This window comes from Camelus ferus, chromosome 4, assembly GCF_009834535.1.
Source record: "Camelus ferus isolate YT-003-E chromosome 4, BCGSAC_Cfer_1.0, whole genome shotgun sequence".
Classification (NCBI taxonomy): Eukaryota; Metazoa; Chordata; class Mammalia; order Artiodactyla; family Camelidae; genus Camelus; species Camelus ferus.
Genome location: NC_045699.1, coordinates 47,319,506 through 47,344,713, shown reverse-complemented (window position 1 = coordinate 47,344,713; position 25,208 = coordinate 47,319,506). Strand labels below are relative to the sequence as shown.

Sequence of the window (25,208 nt, the reverse complement as noted above, 5' to 3'; positions counted from 1 at the left end):
GCTTTGCTGCCATGAAGTTGCCCAACCTTGGAAAAGTTAATTAATCTTTTGGGGGAGTTAAATATCATCATCTGTAAAATGATAGTGTTGGGCTCACTATGTGATCTTCAAGGGTCGTTCAGGTTCTAAAATTGAATGCTTTCTAAGGCTGGTTAAATACTGTGAATCACGAGTTAGCTCTGGCCTGGTCTCCTGTCACTACCTGATTGCTGTAGTCAGGAGGCTCAGCAACCCTTCTGTTTACTGTAACACTCTTGCTGATAGTAGTTAGATTAGTAGTGCTATTATATTAAAGTTTTTTGCCTGCACATTACATAACTGTAGCCACTGAGTGGGATCTTGGTGGCCTGAGAGAGTTAATGTACTGCCAGCATCATAGTCTAGTCTTGCCCATAAAGCGCCAACAAGCAGAGACCTAGATAGTCCAAAAGTCATTGTATATTTAGCTTTGGGATTTGTTTTTTGTTCATTCATTTGAATATGGATGAGTCACAAACTGACTACACAATAATTAATAAATTTTCATTGGAATGGATATTGTTTGCTCCTGTTCTTTTCTGATTTTTACTGCATGCTAGACATAAACATCATTTCTTCTTAAATGTACCACCTGACGCAGAACTGTCCTTTTTTGCTTTTTCCTAGAGAAGGACTGGTGATGGTGGGCTTGTAAGTCTTTACATCTCCTTTTACAGTGTAAATAGACAGAGAAAGTGAAATACTGAGAAGCAGATTAAAAGGAAAGTATCAAGTAGGTATTAAGTAAGTTGAAATAATGTTAGCAATAATAGAATAAATTCTATTTGCAAACTTGTTAGATTTGCAGTTAGATACATCTTTATGGATGAATAAGAGATAACTCTATAGGCATTGGGAAATACGTGAATTTTTACACATTGCAGGTTTATGTATTATCTGGACTGGGTTTGGATAGTAAAAACATGGCTTGTCCATTAATTTAGGGCTACTTTAAAAATGCCTGTTCTACATATTTAGGTATCTGGTTTCCTGCTTAGATCATGTAATTAGTAACTGATTCTTATTTTTTACCATAATACATTTTCCAGTATTTATTTCTCATGTTTATAGTTCACTACTAGAAAAATTCTTCCCTCACATCTGTTCTGAATTAGCTCCCTTTTCCAGTTATGGTTTCCTGTTTTATCAATTGTAGGGATGAGTCTAGAAACTCATATTTTGAAGATTTATGCTACTTAAGTTTAGTAAAGTTGAAATAAGCTACCTAATTCTTTCTAATTTCTGAAAATTATTGTCTTACTTTAAATTCACATGTTAAATCATTATTTTCATTTTACTAACTCACTATTTCTAATTTCTGAAAATGGTTGTCCTTTTAAAATTCACGTTAAGTCATTAGTGTCACATTTTAAAAACAATAGGATAATCTGGATACAATTTGAAATCTCTAATTTCATAGTATTTTATAGTTGTCAGTTAACTTTTTAGTGACTTTTGTATTTAAAACTTTTTTTGTGAGAAGCTTTTGTTTATCTCAAAATCTTTTAAAATACCTTTTTGTTTAAATTATCTTGGACATATATATTTTGGGGGGTGGATTTATTGAGCACGTGTGCAGTTCTTGGCACCAAGTAGGTGCTCTGTAAACGTTTGTTGAATGAATGAAAGTTTTCAAGAAACTTTATTCAAAATATTCTTTTTTTTTTTTTTTTAAATCCTGACCAGCCTCATGGCCTTGCTAGCTTTTCTTGGAGTTTCACTCGGGGTTAGGCATAAGAGAGCAGCCGGGCAGGTCTGTCGTATATCACTGTGCTGCTACTTCTGCACCGCCCTGCCCTCTGTTGCAGCTCGTCTGTGTATTTGAGGGCAGTACCCCTGAGTCACACTACTCTGTGGCATCTGTGTTTGAACTAAACCAATTCAAGCATCCTAAGGAATTGTACCACCTTTTGATCCCAAAACCCCTCAAGAGTTAGTCTCTGGTTTATCTCTTTGTTTTGATGTATCCCTTTTGCTATGATACTTCCACAAGATGGTGTTCTTCTTTTCTTGACTGTCTCTGCCTGGGGTTTGTATAACCAACCTGTTCATTTCTGAGTTCTTCATTTGTAGTCATCAGATTTCCTACTGTAGCCCTCACTTTGCTTTGCAGTTCAAGGCCTCCAAGTGCATAGTCACTTGTCTACTGTCTATCACTCATAGACTGAGGGGCCCAAATGTAGAATAACATCTAGGTACTCAAATTATATTTTCTAAACATTTAATGATTTAATGTATTAACTATTTTAAGGTTTAACTTTTGGAAAGGTAATGCATTCACATGATTCAAACAACAAAATGTTCAGAAATAAAAAGTTTCCCTTCCACTTCCTTCCCCCATCTACTCAGTTCCACCCTTTCAGAGTTTTTAAATGCGTATCCAAGCCAATACAAATATAAATTCTGTTTTCCTTTCCTTTTTTATACAAATAGAAGCTTATTCGTATTATTCTGTCTTTTTCACTTTAACAGTGTAGCTTGGAGTTCTTTCCGTAACTGTGGAAAAATATTTGAGGTATATTTCACTTTAACAATATGTCTTGGAGATCTTTTCTACATCATTGTGTGGACATAGCGTCACTTACTTAACCAGTTCCGTGTTGATGGACATTTGGGAAATTTTCAGCCTTTTGCTGTTACAAACAATGCAGTAGTAAATACTCTTGTTACGTAGATCATTTCGCAGTTGTGCAAATATATTTATAGGGTAAATTCCTAGAAGTGGAAATACTGATCAAAGGGTGTATCTCATAGTAGTTTTATAGGTACTAACAAATTGCTCTTCATAGAGGCTGTACAATTTTTACCCCCACCAGAAACATGCAGGAGTACCTGATTTCCTGTATTTGTGCCAGCAGAATGTTGTTGAATTTTAGGATTTTTTTCCAATCTAAGGTGTGAAAATTGTTATCTTAGTGTAGTTTTTAAAAATTTCTTTTTGTGAGTGAGTTTGAATAATTTTTCTTATGTTTAGGAGCCATTTGTATTTCTTTTTCTCTGAAGTGTCTCATATTCTTTGCCTATTTGGGGTGAGGTTTGTATGAAAATTACCTTGTGGCTGACGTTTATAATAATGGAGGTTTGCCCTTTGTAAAATGAGTTGCAATATTTCTTCCTCAGTTTGTAGTTTGTCTTTGCTTGTGGTCTTTTGCGTGTAGATTTTTCTAAAATGTAGTTGAATTCGTCGGTCTTCTCTTTTATAACTTCTGGGTTTTGTGCCATAGAAAAGCCTGCTCCACTACAAGGTTGCAAAAGAGTTCTCTCATGTTGTCTTCTACTACTACTTTTATGGCTTATATTTTCCACTTAAATTTTTCATGCATTTTTCTTGGTGTGCGGTGTGAGGAATAGGTCCAAATTAATTTTTTTGCAAATTCTGTTTTCCAAATTTCCACATTCTTTTTTTTCTAAATTTCTAAACTCAGTTGCTCCATCACTATTTGTGAATAGTCCGTCTTTACATTGTTTTGCTTCTTATTAGAAACAAATTGATTCATCTGCCTTATTTTTTCACACCTCCTTTGCTGTGGCTGAATATATAGGCAATTCTCTGTTTCCCTTCCTATAGAACACCTCCTTTACTGTCAGAGATGTTGTAGCCTGCTGACCTGCTTGCCTTCTTCTTGCCTCAGCAACACAGCAGCCTGGCAGCCAGTTAATATTTGAATGAATGCAGGCTGCTCAGAGAGCTCTCCAGGACTTTCCACTGAGCAACAGTAGGCTAAAAAGAAATCCTAAATATATTCAGGTTGCTTAGAAGACTGTTCAAACCAGAAATGTCTTCTAGCTCTCTTTCGCCAAGCTAACCAAGTATTCTGGGAGCTGAGATCCGCTACCTGGTTCTTTTACTCCTGAGGCAGTTTGCTTCAGATTGCTTCCTTCTGTGCAGCTTTGTATCATCTGCCACCTCTGCTTTGTCTGACAATATACATTTGGAGTAGGAAACTATAATATGCCAAGAAAGTGGTTTGGATTCCCTGTCATGCAGTGACCAGCTCCAGAACCTTATTTACTGGGAAGGTGATTTGGGGAACATGCATCCTCAATTTGAACCAGCAAACAGAGTAAGTTTTTTCATCTAGGGAATCTAAGGAAAACCCAGCATTTTTCTGCTTAGAAGAGTGTCCAAGCAGGCAGCTGAAACTGAATTTACTTGATACCCTTACTAGCACTTTCTAGGCGACTTGGGCTAGTTTTATAGCTCCTTGATAAACACTTCCTTCCACTTTGAACCATTGCCTCAGTGATGTTTCCCTTTCAGACTCGCCTGTCCTTTATTAGTGAACCTTTTTGGGGAATCGTATTTCTTATCTCTGCCTTCAGACTTTCCTCTGATGCTGGTAGTATACTCTTTGTCCAATAACAATTTGACTTAGTTATTTTGGCCAAAACCAATGTTGCCCAAATATAATTTGGTTGAAGACAAACTGGTCAACCGGACAATCTGGTTAAAACAATGATTTGGTAAAAAGTGAATATCCAAAGTTACTAATTTTTTTAAAACTTTTTTTATTGAGTTATAGTCATTTTACAATGTTGTGTCGAATTCCAATGTAGAGCACAATTTTTCTGTTATACATGAACGTACGTATATTCATTGTCAGAGTTTTTTTTTTTTGCTGTGAGCTACCACAAGATCTTGCATATATTTCCCTGTGCTACACAGTATAACTATACAGTATACTCTTATTTATCTATTCTATATATGCCTGTCAGTGTCTACAAATTTTGAAATCCCAGTCTGTCCCTTCCCACCCCCTGCCCCCTTGGCAACCACAAGTTTGTATTCTATGTCTATGAGTCTGTTTCTGTTTTGTATTTATTTATTTATTTATTTAAGATTCCACAAATGAGTGATCTCATATGGTATTTTTCTTTCTCTTTCTGGCTAACTTTACTTAAAATGACATTCTCCAGGAACATCCATGTTGCTGCCAATGGCGTTATGTTGTCGGTTTTTATGGCTGAGTAGTATTCCATTGTATAAATATACCACATTTTCTTTATCCAGTCATCTATTGATGGACATTTAGGCTGTTTCCATGTCTTGGCTATTGTAAATAGTGCTGCTATGAACACTGGGGTGCAGGTGTCTTTTTGAAGTAGGGCTCCTTCTGGATATATGCCCAGGAGTGGGATTATGGGGTCACAAAGTTATTAATTTTGGAAGGATAGGTAATTAGATTTATTTATTTATTCAATAGAGGCATTGGGGGTTGAACCCAAGACCTTGTGCATGCTAAGCATGTACTCTACCACTGAACTATACCCACCCCCCCCACCCCCCAGGAAAGCTTGATCTTAACTACAAGGCAATAAGAGGTAAATTGGAACAACCAAAACATCGAGTGATAAGATAAAACCATGTTTCCTTTATTGTTTTTTTCCCATCATTAAAAAGGCAGTGCTTGTGCAGTACAGGACACTCAGAAAAATGCAGATAAGGAGTAGAAGGACAAAAGGAAAAAAAAGCCATAAATTAATTCACCCAGGAATAACCACTGTTGTCTTTCCTGTCTTTTCAAATGCATTTTCTACACATACACTGTGTATACTGTTTGTACTCTGCCATTATTTAAGCGTTCTCTAGTTATTGGTTAGTCACTTCTGTGCAGGATTAGGCTTTCGTTCCCTTCTGCCTTTCGTCCTGCAGCTGTGGGCCAGTCCACCTTAACTGGGAACAGACTGCCACTTTTCTTTTTCCTTTTGTCCCTCAAGCCTGCTGAGATCCACATCTAGCCTGGGCCTCGAAGACCCCTCTGCCTCCTTTAAGTGAGGCAGTTTGTAACTGATGCCATTCTGCCAGCCCTTTCCATGGATTTATAAAAGGGGCTCTGTGGAACTCTGATTATATATGAAATAATTTTTGGAGTTCATTCTTGACATATATTATTTTTATACCTATATAAATTAGATGGGGGTAGTAAAGAGAGGGGAGGGATTAGATTGTGTCCCGACTAAAATAAAAGTAAGGAGACATTGTGGCAGAGATTATCATTGGAGGGAAATTATTTAAAGAGATTTCCCCTAAATCAGGGTTGGCAAATATGTGCTATGTGTTGTGCCCAAACCTAAGTACATGGTAGACATCACCAGTCAGTCATGGTGCTATTACTCGTTGGATCCAAACTGAGATTTGGATCTTTCTTGAAATGGGATTCTAGGTAGCTGTACCTATTGGAGTTGCTATGACAAATATATTTATCACTCTTGCTCTAAAACATTACATTGAAGTTTTTTTTAATAGTGTATTGACTAAGAAAATTATAATAAAATGTTTTATAACTGATAAAAATGTTTATGATGATAAGTAAGGAATGTGAGCAAAGAGTAATTATCTGAATTTTGGGCAAAGCATATGGCTCATAGTTAAGATCTTGAAAGCAGCATAATAAATCACAGGTTTGTTATGAAGTGAAAACAATGTCACAATAATACTCATCATTATAACCTGTCCATGGTATGGTCATGGTGATTGACTATCTAGCATTCATTCCACCCCTGATGATAAATCTAAGCAATCATGGTTAATCCCATTTTCTTTGCCAGTGAAGGGTTAGGAATGGCCTGTAGCCTATTCTGGACAATGCAATGTGAAGGGAGTCTGGAGGAGGGTCAAGTGCTTCTTGGAAAGGATTACTTGTCCCTAAAAAGAGGTAAAAGAGAGAGATGGTGTCTCTTTTTCCTTTGATGACGTTACATCTGAATACGATGGCTGGAGCTGCTCAAGACATCTTAGGGGTAATGAGAGAAACTAGCTTTGGAGGAAGCTGATCTAGAAGACAGCAAAACAGAGTGGTAGAAGAAACCTGTGCTCTTGATGACCTTACTGGACTGCTGATTGCATTGTACTTGGTCTGCCTTACCTCCGAACTTCCAGTTCTGTGAGATAATACAGTTCCTTATTGTGTAAGCCAGCATGATCTGGGATTTTGTCGCTTGCAGCCAAAATGCATTCTGAGAGATATATTCACTTTGTCCCAAGCAGATTAACGTCAGGCGGTTTTGATTTTATTTTGATAGATTTCCTTTTATTGGGTCTCTTCCTTCCCCTGTTTTCTGGCTTTAGAAAGTAGGTGCACATTCTAACAGGCCACTTTTTTTTTTTTTACTTTATTATTTTTGGGGGGGGAGGTAATTTATTTTATTTTATTTTTAGAGAAGATACTTGGAATGAACCCAAGACCTTGTGCATGCTAAGCACGTGCTCTACCACTTGAGCTTTGCCCTGTCCCCCTAGCAGGTGAGTTCTTGTCTCAGTCTTCTCTAAGGAGCTCTGCCTTAAACCAGGGTTCTTCACAGAAAGCAGCAAGGAGCCAGCCAGCACCCACCATCTCTTTTGGAGCCTTTTAGATCGTTAGGATATCTGGTGGTGTGACTGCTTCAGCTTGTCGTTCATTCTTTCTTTTCCTGATTCTTACTTTGATTTCTCTCTGGATCTTGGTCCCAGTTCTTGCATGTTTTGCATCTTAGACCTGATCTCAAGATCGTTTAGTAGATTTATTTTCTTCTCTTCCTTCTCCCCTGAGCCTCTCATTTCCATTATCTCTCTCATCTACTCCTATCTCACTTTGTGACTTTATGGCCAGTGGGGGCTACTCTAAGATGTATATAATCTTTGTCAGAAGTAGTAGTGAGTTAAGTAATCACACAACTCTTTGCTCTAGGCTGGTATGGCACAAAGGAAGGGTAGGTCAGTCCTCGGTCCAATAGAACAAGTAGCACCAGAAACATCTAGGGGTCAGGGCACTTGAATCTTCATTATGACGTCACTATTTGCCACCTGAAATCTTGGGCAAGTCACTTAAAGACACTGAATTTCTTCTTTGGAATTTGTTTCTAATTGTTCAGCTTTTCCATAGTATAAATGTGAGTCAAATGATGTGAACATGGCAAATGAAGAAAAATTTTTTTCAGAAAAAGAATACGCAAGCTTGGTTGGATTTTCTGATGAACTACGTCTCTTTGATTAGAGTCCAAGTCTCTAGAATCAGCTCTGTGTATCTTGTTAATCTGTAAAAAGGCAACGCAATATAACATGGGACAGAATAACACAAGTAATCAGGGATTGAAGTTGATATTTTAGTGGTAGATTACAGCCTGAAATAAGAAAGGGCCATACAATACGAAGGGGAAATAAAGGTCAGGATGTCAATCTTGAGGCTTATTTCTAGTTCAACTAGAAATTCTGGTAAGCCAAGTTAGGGGAAGGAGAAACCAGTAGAAGAAATACCCCCCTCTAGTGGCGAGGAGCCGGGTTCTACACCCAGTTGCTAGGTTAGGTGACTGAGGAGTAGACCACTTCTTAGGATGTTTTTTGTTTCTTAAGAAGTACCCTGAGGAGCCAGAGTTAAAATTCTTTAGATCATTAGTTCTAGATTTCCTGAGCAGGAAAATTAACACATTTCATAGAATAAGCAGTACTTTGGCAGCCTCATGTGGGACGGATTGTCTGAAGAATGTAGAGGCTCCAGTTGTCGGAATAGGTTCACAGTTTACTTTTATGTAGGCCATTTAGAGACCAGAGAATTAGGACACTATTGTTACTAAGTTTCTTATTGATCTGAGATGGTATAGTAAATACGTTTATAAACCCATTTGTAGGGAGACAAAACCTATATTCAAAGTTATGGCCTTAGTGCCATTGACTAGTAATCATCTATATTTATGCAAAATATGACTGGACTTCCTAAGTATAATTTTTTATTTGAAATTTTAGTGATGATCACGAGAACAAAATGTTTAGTTTATATCTTGGAAGTGATTTAATTGCTACCAATGGAAAGATAGTGAAATTAAGTATATTAAAATAACTTACTACCCACAATTCAGTGGCTTGGTAGGGACACCTAATGCATTCTTGAAGGCCATCTCAAGGATGTATGTTATTGAGGATAGTAATTGCAAGAGATTATTACATTTGCAAATCTCAAAAGTTCATTTAAGTTTTTACTGTTTGAATTTCTGTTTGGGAAGAATTCTTTTAAGTTACTTAAAGATCTCCGAAGAGGCAAAATTTCAGAGAATAAAATTTTTATGGTACTGTGTGTTAATTCTAAGGAAAATTTGAATACCATTCAAATCCAATACAGAAAAGAATGATTATGGCACAAGAAGATAAATTTTGGTAGAAGACTGCATTATCAGAATGCCATTTCTTTATTTTTAATGTCAAACTTCCTTGCTCTGAAGGAAAGAAATTTGAAGCTTGCAGAAGAAGTAGCCTCTCAATAATTTGGAATATGTTTAATGATGTTTCTTTGAAATAAAACTGGAAAAATTCTTTAGAAAATACAAACTTGTACATGGGTAAAGTGAGATTATAGAGTTATGAAATTAACTTTTGTGTATAACTTGTAGAACTGATATTCTTACTTTATGGTTATACTTCATAAACACATTTGATTTCAGGAAAGAAGAAGTAGGTCTGGCAGTAGATCAGGACCCACCTATTGGGGAAAACCAGAAAATAGGAGGAAGAGGTTATTAATGGTTCATTCTTAGCTGAGAGAAATTCAGTGTGGAATAATTAAGGTCAGTTAGAGAAAGAATTACGGTTATGTTAAGTGAGTTCACAGATATTGTTGAAGGCAAATCAGTTAGAACTGACTTGTTAATATGTATGGGGGCAATAAACCAATTAAATTGCCTCTTTACTGTATTAGTGTGACAGTAGTAGATATCTGGAGGGAAGTGAAATGGATGATAAGGTTAGTGGTAATTAGACCGTCTTCATTAAATCCTAGCACTAAAGAGGTACTATATACATTAGTGATAGCTTAATTCTATAAATAAGATTTGATGATAAAAATTGATATAATGTTGGCATTGCTAAAGTTAGACAAGTACTGATTTGTGTAAAGGGTTACAGCAACTGGTCAGGAATAAAGAGCCCAGGCTCCAAACCTCCTTTGAAATTCCAGGTGAAATATAAGAATAACAGTTCACGTTTATATGGGATTTACAGTATTCTGAGTATTTACACATACATGATCTCATTTGATTCTTATCAGAACTCTGGGGGCAGTAGTTCAGGTCTGATTATCCCATTTTTACAAGTAAGGCAGTGGAGGCTCAGAGAGGCTAACCAACTTACTAAAGAGCAATAGGTCCGAAATGACAGGAGCGGGACTTTGACCCATGATTACCTTACCAGAATGCCTTTGTTCACTGTATTGGTTTCCTATGGTTGCTGTAACAAATTACCACAAACTGGGTGGCATACACAGAAATTTATTCCCTCACAGTTCTGGAGGCCAGAAGTCTGAAATCAAGGTGTTGTCAGGGCTACCCTCCCTCTAGAGGATTTAGGGGAGAATTCATTCTTTGCCTCTTTCAGCTTCTGGTGGCTGTTGGCACTTCTAGGCTTGTAATCATCTCACTCCAGTCTCTGCCTTCATGGTCACATAGCCTCCTCCTTCTCTGTTCTGTCACTTTTCTTCTTATGCCTATCTCAAATTTGTCTTTCCCTTTCTCTTATAAGGACTAATTCTTACAAGGGCTGACGTTAAGACTCCACTTGTCATTGGATTTACCACCTACCTAGATAAGCCAGGATGATTCTTCATCTCAAGAGTGTTAATTATACCTGCAAAGGCCCTTTATTCAAATAAGGTTACATTCACAGTTTCCAGCCAGTTAGACATGTACATATCTTTTCAGGGACCACCAATTCAATCTACTAATTCATTATATGCCATTTTATTCTATATCTTCCTTTGGATTGAAGAAATAATCTTCTGTCTGAAGAGGGGTAAGTGGGCTAGATAACTTTTAGCTAGTATGTAGAGAGGACCATTTAAAATATTTCTGGTTGGTGCTAAGAGCTTAGTAATGAGGATTCAACAAACACAAGAGTTCCACCAAATTGTTATGCAAGCTTTGCATGTGCAGAACTATAAAAAATGGGACTAAATTAAGTTAAAATAACATCCAGCTATTTATGATTTATTGACTTTTTTTGTTTCTTATATAACTGGGCTATGTATGTATGTGTGATGTATTTTGGTAATGGTTTGAGTCAAAGGATAGATTCTTTACATCACACAGGCATTCCAATTTGGGTCCATGTATATAAGGGAAGGGACTTGGTATGTCTTATTCACAGTTAAATCCCCAGTGCAGTGTGGTTGGTGACACATAGGTGTGCTCAAACAATTTGCTGAATGAATGAAATAACTTTTTATGACATCCTAACCAGGCAGCCACAAGTCCCCATACTGTTTCACTTTTTGGAGGGTCCTGAATAACAGTAAGATCTGTTTGTGGTAGGAGAGTCCTCACTGACTTCAAGGGATTCCACTGTGAGTCTGTTTACTCTTGACAGAACCTACAACTTTTTCTTCTCTGATAATGTTCGCTGTAGGCCAAAAAACTGTTGTCATTGCCTTGTTCACATTAATAAAGATTAACCAATGAGATTACTTCTGTCTATCAGTTCACTTCTCCCTTGCATGGAGCTCAGGTACCATTAGAGATGTTCTGGTGGGCTTGTCCCGCCAGCTCTTCAGGTCATCAGTGCTACACATTAAGCTCTGGGAAGGGGACAGGCTTTGTACTCTCAAAAGTCTGCAGAGTTCTGACTCTCAGATACAGCTTTCATTGTTAACAGATAGAAATCGGGTGACTCAAACTATGTGCCGTGTGCCATGTGTTATTTCAAATGCTGCTTCCAACCAACCTTAGAAACTAAGTACTGTCATCATCCCTGTTTTACAGAGGCGCAAAGAAGTTCAGTACTTGCTCAAGTTCACACCAAGATTCGAACCCAGGTAGTCTTACTTCAGAGCCTCCACTCTTATCCGTGTCCAATGCCAGCCTCATGCTCATTCATTTGTAAGTAACCTGTTCTTTCTTTCTAAAAGCTTATATTTTTAATTTATTCTTAAACTTTGGAAATTTCACGAAGATATGTCTAAATGTGTGCCTTTTTTTCATTTATCCTGCCTGGCACTCAGTGAGTGCTTTTGGTCTAACAACTCTAGTCTCCTCCTGAGGGACGTTTTCTTGCACTATGTTTTGAGTATTGCGTTCTCCAGTGTGATTTTTGCTCTCCCTCTAGAACTTCTTTTATTTACAAGTAGGCCTCCTAGTCCTGCCCTCTGGTTCTCTCTCTCTCTCTTTTTTTTTTTCATTCAGGAATTCCATTTCTTTTTATTTTTGCCCTGGATAGTGTGATAACTCATTCACTTGCTTTTCCAAATAACGAATTTTTCTTCAGAAAGAAATTTTTCTTTTACTTTTTACTTCCTAATTTGAAATTTGTAAGTTATAAATCATGTTTAAAGAATTTCCCTGTCTATTATTTTGTGCTGGTTATTTTTTTTGCATTCAGTATCATATAAATACACTATAACCAAGTAAACCCAGTTTTTTTTAGATATGTGAGGCTGTTTCAACATTAGGAAATATTAATGTACTGTATCACTTCAATAGATCAAGGGAAAAAAATCTTAGGGTAATTTCCACAGACATTGTAAAGGTATTTGATAAATCAGTATCCATTCTTGATTAAAATTAAAAACCAGAACAGCTCTTGGTAACCCAGGAATTGAGGGATACTTCCTTAATAGCCATTGTCATACTTAACTTTGAAATATTTAAGCATTATTTCCCAAGTGTACTCCTCTGAACGTTGGATCTGGTGTTTTATATATTAGTTAGGTGTATTAGGGTAAAGCAAGATGTTATAACAAACACCAACATCTTAGCAACTTAACACAGTAGAAACTTATTTCTCCATCATGTAATAGTCCATTGTGGATGTTTCTGCTTGATAAGACAGTTTTTCTCTCTATGGTGATTCTGGGACTCGAATTCCTTGCATCATGTAGCTCTCCCTTTCCCTGCGGCCTTGAAATCTTCTGTTTCTAGCTGGTGAAAAAGCAAATATAGGGTGGAGAATGCATACTGTCTTCATAGTTGCTTTAGCTTGGATGTGACACACGTTTCTCCTTACATTCCCTTATTCCATTAGCCAGACAGGTGACCTCTCCTGTCTGTAAAGTGTGTGAGTAGTGGGGGAGGGGAATGGGAAATAGTATCTGGCTGGGCAGCTACAAGTAGGGAAATAGGTAGGCATCTGTAGTTGGCAGGAGAAGGTAGGACCATCTGAATGGAGGACACTGTGGTAATGTCTATGAAATTAAAAATATACATATCTTTTGACTTTAAAACTCCACTTCTAGCAATTTTTCCTGCAGATGTATTTGCAAATATGTGCATATTTACATTTTAAGGATATACTTAGCAATACTGTAATAGCAAACAATTGGAAATATTCTGAATGTCCATCAAGGGGGTCTGGATGAATAAGGTATTGTACATCTGTCCAGTTGGACCAACACCCTGCAGCCACTAAGAGAAACAAGGCAATGATATGTGTACTGCCTGAGGGGAGAAAAGCAAGGTACAGAACTGTGTGGACTGCTACTGTTTATTTAAAAAGAAATGTAAGCTCATATATTTGTAGAACATTTGTGAAATGATCACAAGAAACTGGTAACAGTGGTTGCTTCTGTTTAAAACTATAAATTAATGGAGGATGGGAGGGAGACATGCTTTTAGTGTGTACTCTTTTATATCTTGTGATATGCATCTTTTTAAATAAATATAAAAGTCAATTGTAAAAGTGTAATAAATAACATGGAAAGATAGTTGTAATATATTTTGCCTGAAAAAAGCTGCTTACGGAAAAGAATGTACAATGTGGTCTTATTTTTATAATTGAATAAAATTTTAAAATGGCATACAAAATATAGTGCTTTATTTGTGGTTTTTGCTTATCTGTATTTTTTATTTTTTAATAATGAACATATATCACCTTTGTAATTTAAAAGATTATGAAAATAAAAAAAGAAACACAGTGAAAACTTTTCCTGGGAGTCTTAAGTTAATCCTGTCATGAAATCTTTCCCCATTTTCCTGTTAAGATTGATGAATGCCTTTTGTTTCCGTGCTACATTTTTCATATATTTATCACACTCCGAATTGCATTATCTTGTACACATCTGGCTCACCTATTCTGTGCACTCTTTAAAGATCTGGATCATACCAAATTCATCCATGTATCCCTGTCAGTGCCAAGAACAGTGTCTTTCCCATAACAGGTGCACACTGAATATTGAGTTGGTGCTTAAAGCAGAGAACACAGTGAGTACAGTGATTGTGAATTTTGTTCTTGCATGATGCAGCCTGTATTCAATACTGTACCAGATTCACTGACTCTTTAGTAAAGCCAGTGGCTGACTGGGTGGAGGTCAAAGTACATGGGTCACAAGGTTTCCTTTCCAAAATGGTTGCCTTCAGGGATCACTGGTTGCCTTCAGGGATCACTGTCTCTGCATCATAGATTAGTGTAGGTCTGTTACAGAAATACATGTTGTAAAAATTGACATAAAGTTAACTTAACTATAAGAAAAATCAAACTGTTGATGACATGGTCCCTGTTTTGACACAGGTGAGACACTCCTATCTGTGTGGTACTTTAATTTTAGACCGGTTTCCTCCTACTTTTCTCTTCAGACTATTTTCCTTTCCCCATTTCTGTTCTTTTGCTACAACCCCTCCTTGTACACATTGCTGTATTTTTGATGTGGTCATCAGGGTTTAGTTATGAATGAGTGAGAAGAAATGCAAATAGTAGAATTGGGAGCTGATAACTTCACTTGCAGCTATAAGATTTTTGTAAGTTGAAAATTGCTTGAGAATAGATTTGATGGCCTGGGTTCTCTGCAGCTCCCAGTTTTATTGCCACAATGACCTTATCCTTCATGTTTCTTTCCTATGTTCTAGTCAAAGAAGTTTCTTACAGGGTCTTTCCTTGAGGCCTTTCCTTTTCTTACTGGGAGATCTTCTGCTTGTATCCATTGATTTAAATATTACCTTCCCATAAAGAGACAATTCAGATGCTACCTCTTCAAAGAAGTCATTGCAGACCCTTCCAATCAGTTTCACTCTTTATTCATTCTTCCTCCATTAGAGCACTAATTACAGTTCATTGGTGTATTCATTCTGTGCACATTCATTTATGTGTACAGTTCACATGTTGTTCTGGGAGCTAGGGTAGGAGACCACTATGGCAGTCCGTCCTTCCGTAGTGGAGGAGGCAGATAAGCAGAAGAGTTGAGTCCCATGTAATAAGTGCATTTGCAGGAGTGTGCAGGTGTGTGCAGGATTCTGTGGGAGCAGAGAGAGGGAGCATCTAATCTAGCAGGGGATGGGGAATTCCAGAATGATTTGAGCTGAACAGCATGTTGTATGTCATGGAGATATGAAATGTCTTCTGAAGAATGGTAAGGAGGCTGGAGTGAGGATGGGGGAAGTGGCAGGAGATGAGGCCAGAGAGGCAAGAAGGAGTGGAATCCTGATGGGCCTTTTGTGCCAAGCTAGGAATGTGGACTTTCTGAAAGCAGTGAAGAACCCGTGAAGGATTTTATGTGGGGAGCAATGCAAGTAAGCCTTGAATTCTGTAAGTTTTTTGAGGGCAGGAATCAAGTCTTATATATCAGTATATCTGTTTAGCACCTCATACAGCACTTAATATGTAATAAAGGCTCAGTAGTTGAACTGGATTTGCTAGGTAGTGCTTCAGTGTTTTTTTTTTTTTTTGAAGACTTGATTTATCTGAAATAGTAATAGTGTTGAATACTTTTTGCACTCCATCAAATCTACAAGCATTATCTTACCTAATCTTTACAACTACTATCTGAGGTAGGTATAGTGGCTCAGAGGGTTTAAGTGAGGGGACTCTAGTATAGTAGTTACATCTGCTTAGGTTTGAATTTCAGCCCCTCAATTTGCTATCTATGGACCTGAAAGTTACATATATGCCTCAGTTTCCTCATCTGATAATGACAATAGTGATACCCACCTCATATCTCATTGGGTACTGTGAGGATTAAGGATGTATGTAACTACATGTAAAGTACTTGGCCCTATAGTTGCTAAGTGAGTGCATGCTCAATAATGTAATTCTTAGCTATTAAGAAAAACACCCCAAAGTCACATGAGCAATTAGTGGTGAAGCCCAGTGTGAACAAGGCAGTCATATTTCAGAATCTTTACTATGTTATAACTGCTTCTGTGTTTATAGAGAGATGATTAAAGATGGGCTCTAAGCAGTGAAACAAAACAAAGAATTTCAGTCAACGTGGGAAATGATATTTAGGGTACGGAAGTCTTCTTAGGGACTCTTCACATTACCCACACTTAAAAACTCTTCTTTGCTACCCTGCCTGCATATAAGGGACCTATTTGAGAAATACATGTCTATAATTTAGGCAAAATGACATTAATTCTAGATTTATAATGCACAGGATTAATGAAATTGGAGAGTATCTTACAAAGGTCTCCCTTTAGGAGTTGGTCTACTAGGGCCAACACCTGGTATACCGTGTCAAGCCTTGTTGCTCTGTTCCCTAGCTCCATACTCCTTAGATTTTTCCAACTTTAGGACCCAAGTGGGAGTCATGTTGGAGGATGTTGTGCAAACCACACGCGTAAAGAAAATAATTTACATTTTTCCTTTCTTAGCTTCTGGAACATCAGTGATTCCATCCTCCCACTTCTATTGGGCAGAAATTGAGGTATTCTCCTTATGCTCCCTCATCTTCTCCAAAACCTGCCACACACACACACACACACACCACACACACACTCTCTCTCTCTACCATACATGTCAGAGGGATCCAGCCTAACTACTTTTTTTCTGGTTCAAGGACCCAAGAAAACACAAAGTCTTTAGTAATAAAGGAGCCCACCAGCAGTGCCCACCTTCTCCATTCCTACTCTCTCCACTCTGTCTTTTAGCTTTCTTTTCTCTGTTTCTTTGCTCACCGATGTATCCCTCTATCCCTTGCACAATGCCTAGTATATAGTAGGCATTCAATAGTTTTTGAAAGAATACAAGAAAAGCAAGATGCTTTGTATATTCAGTATCTTAATGATATTCAGTTACAGAAAAATGTACCAAAAATGTTGCCTTGCTTTAAATTTTTTATGAGAGCAGATTGTTCTTAGCAAATGGGGCTCACCTTTACCTCCACTGCCACATTAGAGCTCCTTCAACTTCTAGATTTATTTGGTTACCCTGAGTATAGCTCTGGTAGTAAAGGAGCTAAATGGATGCCCCACAAATTTGGAGGTGATATCCAGATGGGAGGCAGGTCTGTCTCATGGGATTGGTTATTTTTCCAAGTTCTTTTGCAATTTCATGACTTCACAACAGAAAAATTTCCACAGATTTAAGTTCATAAAGGATATTAATAAATCATGGGAGACATACTACGTGCTGTTAGAAAGGGGTGGGGAGAAAATAATCTGAGGAAAGTAGAAGATATCCAGAAAGCCCAAGTTCATTGTTTCAACTTACTTTTTAGGGTTAAAACCTCCTTGGAAATCACTGGCTTCTATAGACTTCCAACCTGGAGGGCAGCAGATCTGATTCTCTTTGTTTCCAGTTTTTGAGCCCCTTGCTTACCTCATCAGTTGTATTTGAAATTGTAGTAGTTGTCTCCCTTTAATTTCTACCTACTTCAACCCTCTCAAATACCTTTTCTCCCACCAAGTCTAATAACTTTTTATAATTTTTAATTAGTTCAAATTGGTTGACATCATTTGTTGGTAAAACCTGCAAAATTATAGCTATAGATATCCAGGCCATGGTCCAGAATAAGTACCCTTCATAATTCTGGCATCTATAAGAACTCAAGTTTATGTAAACAGTGATGCTGAGACAACTCCCCTCTCACTGGTTTCCTAGGAATGCCTTTAGAAATGTGAAAAAGAGGCTTAAACTCTAGGACCTTATCTTTGCCTGAAAGTCCAGAATCATGTTAGTCTGGGCCATGATGATGTACAAGTAGACTATGTAGACACGTCCAAAGCAGTGGCCCTGGTCATTCAGGACTTTGATTGGCTTTGGATCTCATATGATGTACTGCAATATGCAGAAACAATCTCCGTCCAAAAATGAAGAACATCTGCTACTAGAGCCCTAGTATTGTGTGTATGTGTGTCTACAACCTGGAGGTAGTCTCCAAGACTTTAAGAGAAAGTGGTACCCAGGTTTACATTTGGTATGCTTTATACACAAGTCTTGTTGCCAGCCTGCTCTGTCTCCAAACTTCCTTAAGAAATCAGAAAAAGAAGACCAATTAAAACCAAAGCAAGTAGACAAGTCAGCTAAATAGAAGAGACAGTAAAGAAAATTAACAAAACCAAAAGTTTGTCCTTTGAAAGTATAATAAAACTGATGAGCCCTTACCATGACTGATAAGGAGAGAAAACAGAAATTGCCAGAATTTGGAATGAAAGAGGAATATCACTATAAATCGTACTGACATTAAAAGATTAATAAAGGAATATTATGGAAATTTTATGCCAGGAAATTTAACAAATTAGATATTTTCAAATTCCTTTAAAACATAGCTTACTAAAGCTAATACAAGATGGAATAGAAAATCTGAATAGCCCTATATCTAGGGCTATTTAAAATCTATTTCAAATTTTGAATTTGTGATATAAACCTTCCCATGAAGAAAACTACAGGTCCAGATGGTCTATCTGGTGAATACTATGAAACATGTAAAGAAGAAATAATATGAATGTTAAACAAATTCAAAAAATACAGAAGGAGGGAACATCTTATAATTCATTTTATGAGGCCAGCATCACCCAAATACCAAACCTGAGAAAAATACTTAAAAAAAAAGAAAATCACTGATCAATATTCCTTGGATCTTAGACACTGCAATGGACTGAATATGTCCCCCCAGATTCATATGTTGAAATCCTAACCCCCAATGTGATGGAGAAGTCAGCAGCCTGCGACCTGGAAGAGGAGAGACTCTGGATCTGCTGGTGTCTTGACCTTGGACTTCATAGCCTCCAAAACTGTCAGAAATAAATGTTTGTTGTTTAAATTCACCCAGTGTGTGGGATTCTGTTATGGCGGCCTGAACTAAGACAGAAATAAAAATCCTTAAAGAAATATCAGCAGATTGAATCCAGCAGTATATAAAAAGATTAATGCATCACAATCAAGTGGGGTTTAGTCCAGGAATACAAAATTGTTTAATCCAGAAATTAATGTATTTCACATTTTAATATAATAAAGGAGAAAAGCCATATAATCCTTTCAGTAAGTACAGAAAAAGCATTTCACAAAATTCAAAAATTTTTGACTCAGCAAATCAGGAATAGAAAGAAATTTCTTTAATTTGATGAACAACATCTACAAAACACCGGTAGCAGCATCATATTTAACACTGAAATATTGAAAGAACAAAGTATGGACGTCCTCTCTTACTGCTTCTGTTTTAATACTGCACTGGAGCTCCTAGCCATTGCAATGAGGCAAGAAAAGGAAGTAAAAGACATAAAGCTTGGAAAGGACATAATTCCGTGAATAGAAAACCTTAAGGAATCTACAAAACAACTACTGGTACTAATAAATGAATTTATGAAGGCCACAGAACACAAGATCAATTACATTTTTATAAATCACCTGCAAATAATTGGAAAATGCAATTAAGAATATAATTCTGTATCAGATAACACCAAAAACCATAAAATACTTAAGAAGTGGATCACAGATACAAATGTAAAATCAAGAAGTATAAAGTGTTTGGGAGAAAACACACACTTGGTTATGTCAAGGATTTCCTAGAAGGAGCATAAATAGCACTAAACAGAAAGGAAAAAATTGATAAATTGGAATTAAAAATTTTACTCATTGAAAGTTACCATAACAGAAATGAAAAAGGAAGACACAGATTGGGAGAAAACATTTACAATATACATATCTCCTACAAATCGATAGTAAATAGGCAAGCAACCCAATACAAAATTGGCAAAAGACTTGAGCAGGTAGTTCATGAAGGAAGATGTACAAATAGCCAATAAGCACATTAAATTGCTCATTACCATTAGTCTTCAGGAAAAATGCAAATTAAAATTAAAATGAGATGCCATTTCATATCCATTAGAGGGGCTAAAATTAAAAAGACAACACCAACTGTTGGTGAGGATTTGGAGAAACTGCTAGTGGGAGTATAAAATTATGTAATCATTTTGGAAAAAATTTGGCAGCTTCTTGAGAAATTAATCATATACCTGTGCTGTGGCCAAGAAATTCTACTAGGTATTTATCCAGAAGAAATGAAAACATATGACCACAAAAGGACATGCAAAAAAATGTTCACAGGAACTTTTTTATACTAGCCCCAAATTAGAAAGAATCCGAATATCAACAACAGAAGGATAAATTCTGGTATAATTCATATAAAAGAGTACTACTCAGCAAGAAAAAATAATGAACTACTGATATATGCAGCAAGAAGAGCAAATCCCCAAAATATCATGTTGAGTGAAAGAAGCCAGACACAAAATAATAACATACTGAATGATTCTATTTATATAAAATTCTAGAAGAGGCAAATTTTATGTGATAGAAATAAGAACACTGGTTGCCCATGGGGGTATATGGTAACTCTCTGGAGTGATGGAAATGCTTGATACCTTCAATAGAATGATGGTTACTTGGGTATATAAATTTATCAAAACTTGGCAAGTTGTACACTTAAGGTTAGGCATTTCATTATATGTATATATTACCTCTATAAAAACCAAACCAACAGTTAACTATATGCCATTGTAACAGTGACCAAGAGGTGTTAAATATGAAGTTGGGCAAAAATTATAGTAACAAACAAATGGGTGTTAGTACCATCCAGGTATAGATTTCAGGGAAAAATCATTATGTCAAATATTAAATGTATTGACTTTGTATTGATGAAAGTAATGCATTTTGTATTGCTAACCGGTAGAATTTAAAAGAAATACTTACATCTGGGGCATATAGCACTGAAATATATAAACCAAAATATTATAAATACAAGGGATTGGAGATGATCACAGTAACTGAAATTCAGTAATTAACAGATTAAATGTAGAATTAATGGATAAAGAAATGAGGATATATAAAATTCAAATGAGAAAAATCAGTGGTATGTATTAAAATCCATGCCCTAGAAAGAGGCAATATACATTGTTTCCTGATGTCCATATTAAACATTTATAAAACGTGATTATATAGTGGGCCAGCTAGATAATTTTTTTTTCTAAAAGCAGAAAATGTATAGGCCATAGTCATGATGACAATACCATAAAAATTGAAATTGATTAAAGCAAAAAAAAAAAAAAAAACTGAACTCTTGAATAAATCAAAAGACACTCCTAAATCACTTTTTGGGGCAAAGAGAAAACATATGCATTAATGACAATGAAAACTGCTCCTAAAAACTTAAGGGTGTGGCCAAAGCAGTACTTAGCAGATTTGTTGCCTTAAACATATATTTAATATTAAATATGAAAAAAGGGCAGAATAACTGATTGACAAAATTAGAAACAAAATGACTTTTAACTGAGGATGTAAAAGATAGAAACTAATAAAGTTAAATGCAAAAATTACAGAATTGGTAAACATAAAGAGAGTGGAATGATAAATCCATTTAATATGTTGAGAAAAAGCAAACAAAACCTCTAATTAAGGCCAGTCAAAGAAGAAGAAAGGAAAATCAGCACAACAGAATTGGAAGTGGGCATGAAACCGCAGATGTGAGGGAGATAAGAAATCACAAGTGAAATGATGCTCATCTTCAAGCTAATGGATCTGAAAGTCATGATAAAATGGATGATTTTCTAAGGGAAAAACAATCAGGTTTCCAAAATTAATTAAAGATCTGCATAAGCCATGACCCATACTAGAAATTGTAAAGATTATCAAATATCTTTTCTACCCAGAAAGCATGAGACTGATGATTTTATGGCTAATTCCCAGAAATGTTCAATGAACAGATACTTCTTTTGTTAAGTAAATATTTTTGGATGTTAGAAATCTCCTCAATTCATTTTTTTTGAAGCAGACCTAATTCTGATACTTAAATCTGATAAAACTAATGTACACACACGTGTGTCAATCTCACCTATGAAAATTGATGTAAATATTCTATAGGAATATTATAAAATTGTTTCTTGTACTATGTTAAACATATTATAACTATGTAATGTAGAGCTTATTTCAGGAATTTGTAGATAGTTCTACATGAAATTTATTCATGTAATGCATTATATTAAATAGGCTAAAAGAGTAATAAACATGATGCCAGAAGGCATTTAATACAACTTACTATCCGTAAAACTCTTAGTAAGGTAGGACTAGAAGATTTTTCTTAATATACTAAAGCTTAATTATGAGAAACTAAGAATAAAATTAATGATGAAACCTTAGAAACATTAATTAGAGGTGCCAAATATCACTGAAAATATTTAACATTATTATGGGGACTCCTAGCCATTGCTTTAAACAAAATAAGTATAAATACTGGAAAGAAAAAGATGAAATTATCATTACCCAGAAAATACTTAGAAAATATAAGTGAATGAAATGAAAAACTTTTAGTGTTAATATGAATTATTGGTAGGCTGTCTGGTTAATGTGTGTGTGCCCATATATATACATAAATATCTTATCACATACATACATTTGTATGTGTATACATGTATACATAATGCATGTTGGTTTCCCATGCATATATGAACCAGTACAAACTAACAAAAATCAACACAAACCAGCTAGAAAATACAATAGAAAAAATATTTCTTTCATAATTGCAAAGAAAATAGATGAATTAATTTAGCAAGAAATATGCAGGACTATATGAAGAAAGCAACAAAATTTCCTGAGGGACAAAAGAAGACTTCAATAAGTAGAGAGACGGAGCATATTTCTGGATGAAAAGACTCAAAATGATAAAAATGTGAATTTCCTCTAAATTACTCTATAAATTCTAATCTAAATCCCAATGATAGGTTTCAGGAATTTGAGAAAATGATTCTAAAGTTGGATGGAATTACAAACATTTAAAAATATCTACAACGTTGTACATCAACTATACTTCAATTAAAAATACCTAAAAAATATTTTAAAAAGAAATGAAGGGAGACTTGCCCTGTAAGTTATTGAAACATATGGTGAAACTATGATTTGTTCTGTGTGGAACTGGTTCAGAAATAGGCAGATCACAAGAATAGAATCAAAAGTCTAGAAATGGTTACAAGTGTATGTAGCTTATTAGCATATAATGAGGTTATAAATTTATTATAAATTCATGTAACAGCAGGAAAATGTTGTATTGTAAAGAAATAGCTTTGGGTGGGGTACTAGTTAACTTACTTAGGGAAAAGCATTTTGGAGCTTTCCTGTTCCAATTGCTCCCAATATGTTAAATCCCTCCAACTTCCAATATCTTTCCAATCCTCTGCAGCCACTTCCAATTCGCTCCATTACGTCTTTGTGCAAAATTTCTTTCATATTCTTTCTTGAATTCAACTTTAACTTCTTCCTTACCATCTTTCCCTTTCCTGGACCTGTTTTCCAGCTGATAATTCTCTCCCTTTCCAAGGTAAGACCTCACAAGTCTTTTTGGCTTCTCACGCCTATCTACCTTAAGAAGGCTTTATTACTGGATTGGACAAAACAATCTTTTTTTGAGGGATGTGAGTGGATTTGGTCAGTTCTTATTAGACAACTGTGGAATTTCCTTTGTGGTCTAAAGAAGAGGCAGTGAATACTCGGGTGTTGATATTTTTGTCACCATCTGAGTTACATAAACTGTGGGTCATTCATGAATTGGAATGCATTCATTACAAATGAAATCAAGATAGTGATTTTCAGACTGCTGTGGTCCTACTGAGATGGCTTAGAGGCTGCCAGAGGTAGATACAGACTAGGACTCACAAACAGGGTGTGACTTCTTAAAGGTACTACAACCAGAGCAATATTTATATATTGAGGATTCACATAAAGTTTTGTTTCAGGAAAGATTTCCACTAAAACTAAAAAGTTTGAAGATCACTTCTCATAAAAACAATTAAATGATAAATATGTTCAATGGGCAATAATAAATTTAAAAAACAGCCTAATTTGTAAATTAAAAGGAACACACGGCTACAAAAAGCACTTATCAGTAGTTGTATCTGAGCTGTGGGAAGTGAACAATTTTATTTACTCCTTTGTCTTTATTTAAAACATTTTATAGTGACAACATATTAATGTTATTTATTTTTATTTCTATACCCTTTGAGGTATAATTTAGACACAATAAAATGCACACATTTTAAGTGTACAATTTGATGATTTTTCACAGATATATATATATATATATATATATATATATACCCATATGACCACCACCCAGATCAAAATATAGAATATTTCTATCACCCCAGAAAGTTCCCCGTGTCCCCTGCCAATCAGTAGCCCCAATCCCCACATCCTACCAGAGAGAACCATATTTTCACCTGGTTTCGATTTGGTTTTGACTGTTCTTAAACTTCTTGTAAATGGAATAATACATTATGCAGCTTTTGGGTCTGGATTATTTTGGTCAACATAATATTTCTGAAATTCATTCATGTTGTTGTATGTATTAGTAAGTTTTCTTTAAATTTCTGGATAATATTCCATTCTATGACTATACCACAATTTGTTTATCCCTTCTTTTGTTAGACATTTGGGTTATTCACAGTTTTCACCATTAAGAATAAAGTGGTTCTGAACAACCTTCAGGATTGTCAGGATATGTGCATCTTTAACTTTTCATGCTTTTGCCAAATTTCTCTTTAAAGTGGTTGCATTAATTTACATTTCAATGAGCAGTGCTTGAGAGTTGCACATTCTCTTTTTCCTCCACCATTATAAACTAAACAAATAAGCAGACCTTTTTAATGGGAAGAGCAAAACTAAGCCTGGGGGGATGTGGTAAAACCAAGTCTCATCTAGTCCAGCTTCCAACCCAAGAAAGACACACAGAGAGGAACAGCTGATCTTTGGGTCAGTAATATTCTTAGTGTCTGTGTGTGTCTGGGTTGCAAGCCAGGGAGGAGTGTGGGAGACAGAGTGAGGAGTGTGGAAAGCCGGTCTCAGGAAAGGGATACAGACAATAGATAAGAGGTCAGATTCCCCCAGCTAACTGGTGAGGATTCCAACTCCTTTGGGAAACCAGAGGATCTTGGGTAGAAGGGGTAGATTCCTGAACCAGCTATGTGCTGAATGCTTAGATGATTCAGGTTTCATTTGATGTTTACACTATCATTAAGGCTGCTGTTGCATTGCCTTTCTGGGCACA

At 36.0% G+C, this 25,208-nt stretch overlaps 1 protein-coding gene across 5 annotated transcripts in view; it reads left to right on the top strand.

Moving 5' to 3' along the window:
• ALG2 (ALG2 alpha-1,3/1,6-mannosyltransferase) overlaps positions 1 to 25,208 on the top strand; it is a 523,116-nt gene that overhangs the window by 4,318 nt on the left and 493,590 nt on the right. For all 5 annotated transcript variants that reach the window (XR_004319360.1, XR_004319361.1, XR_004319357.1 and 2 more), the window contains exon 2: positions 11,737 to 11,853. The gene's annotated coding sequence lies outside the window, so the exon portion shown is untranslated. The remainder of the gene's footprint in view (positions 1 to 11,736; positions 11,854 to 25,208) is intronic.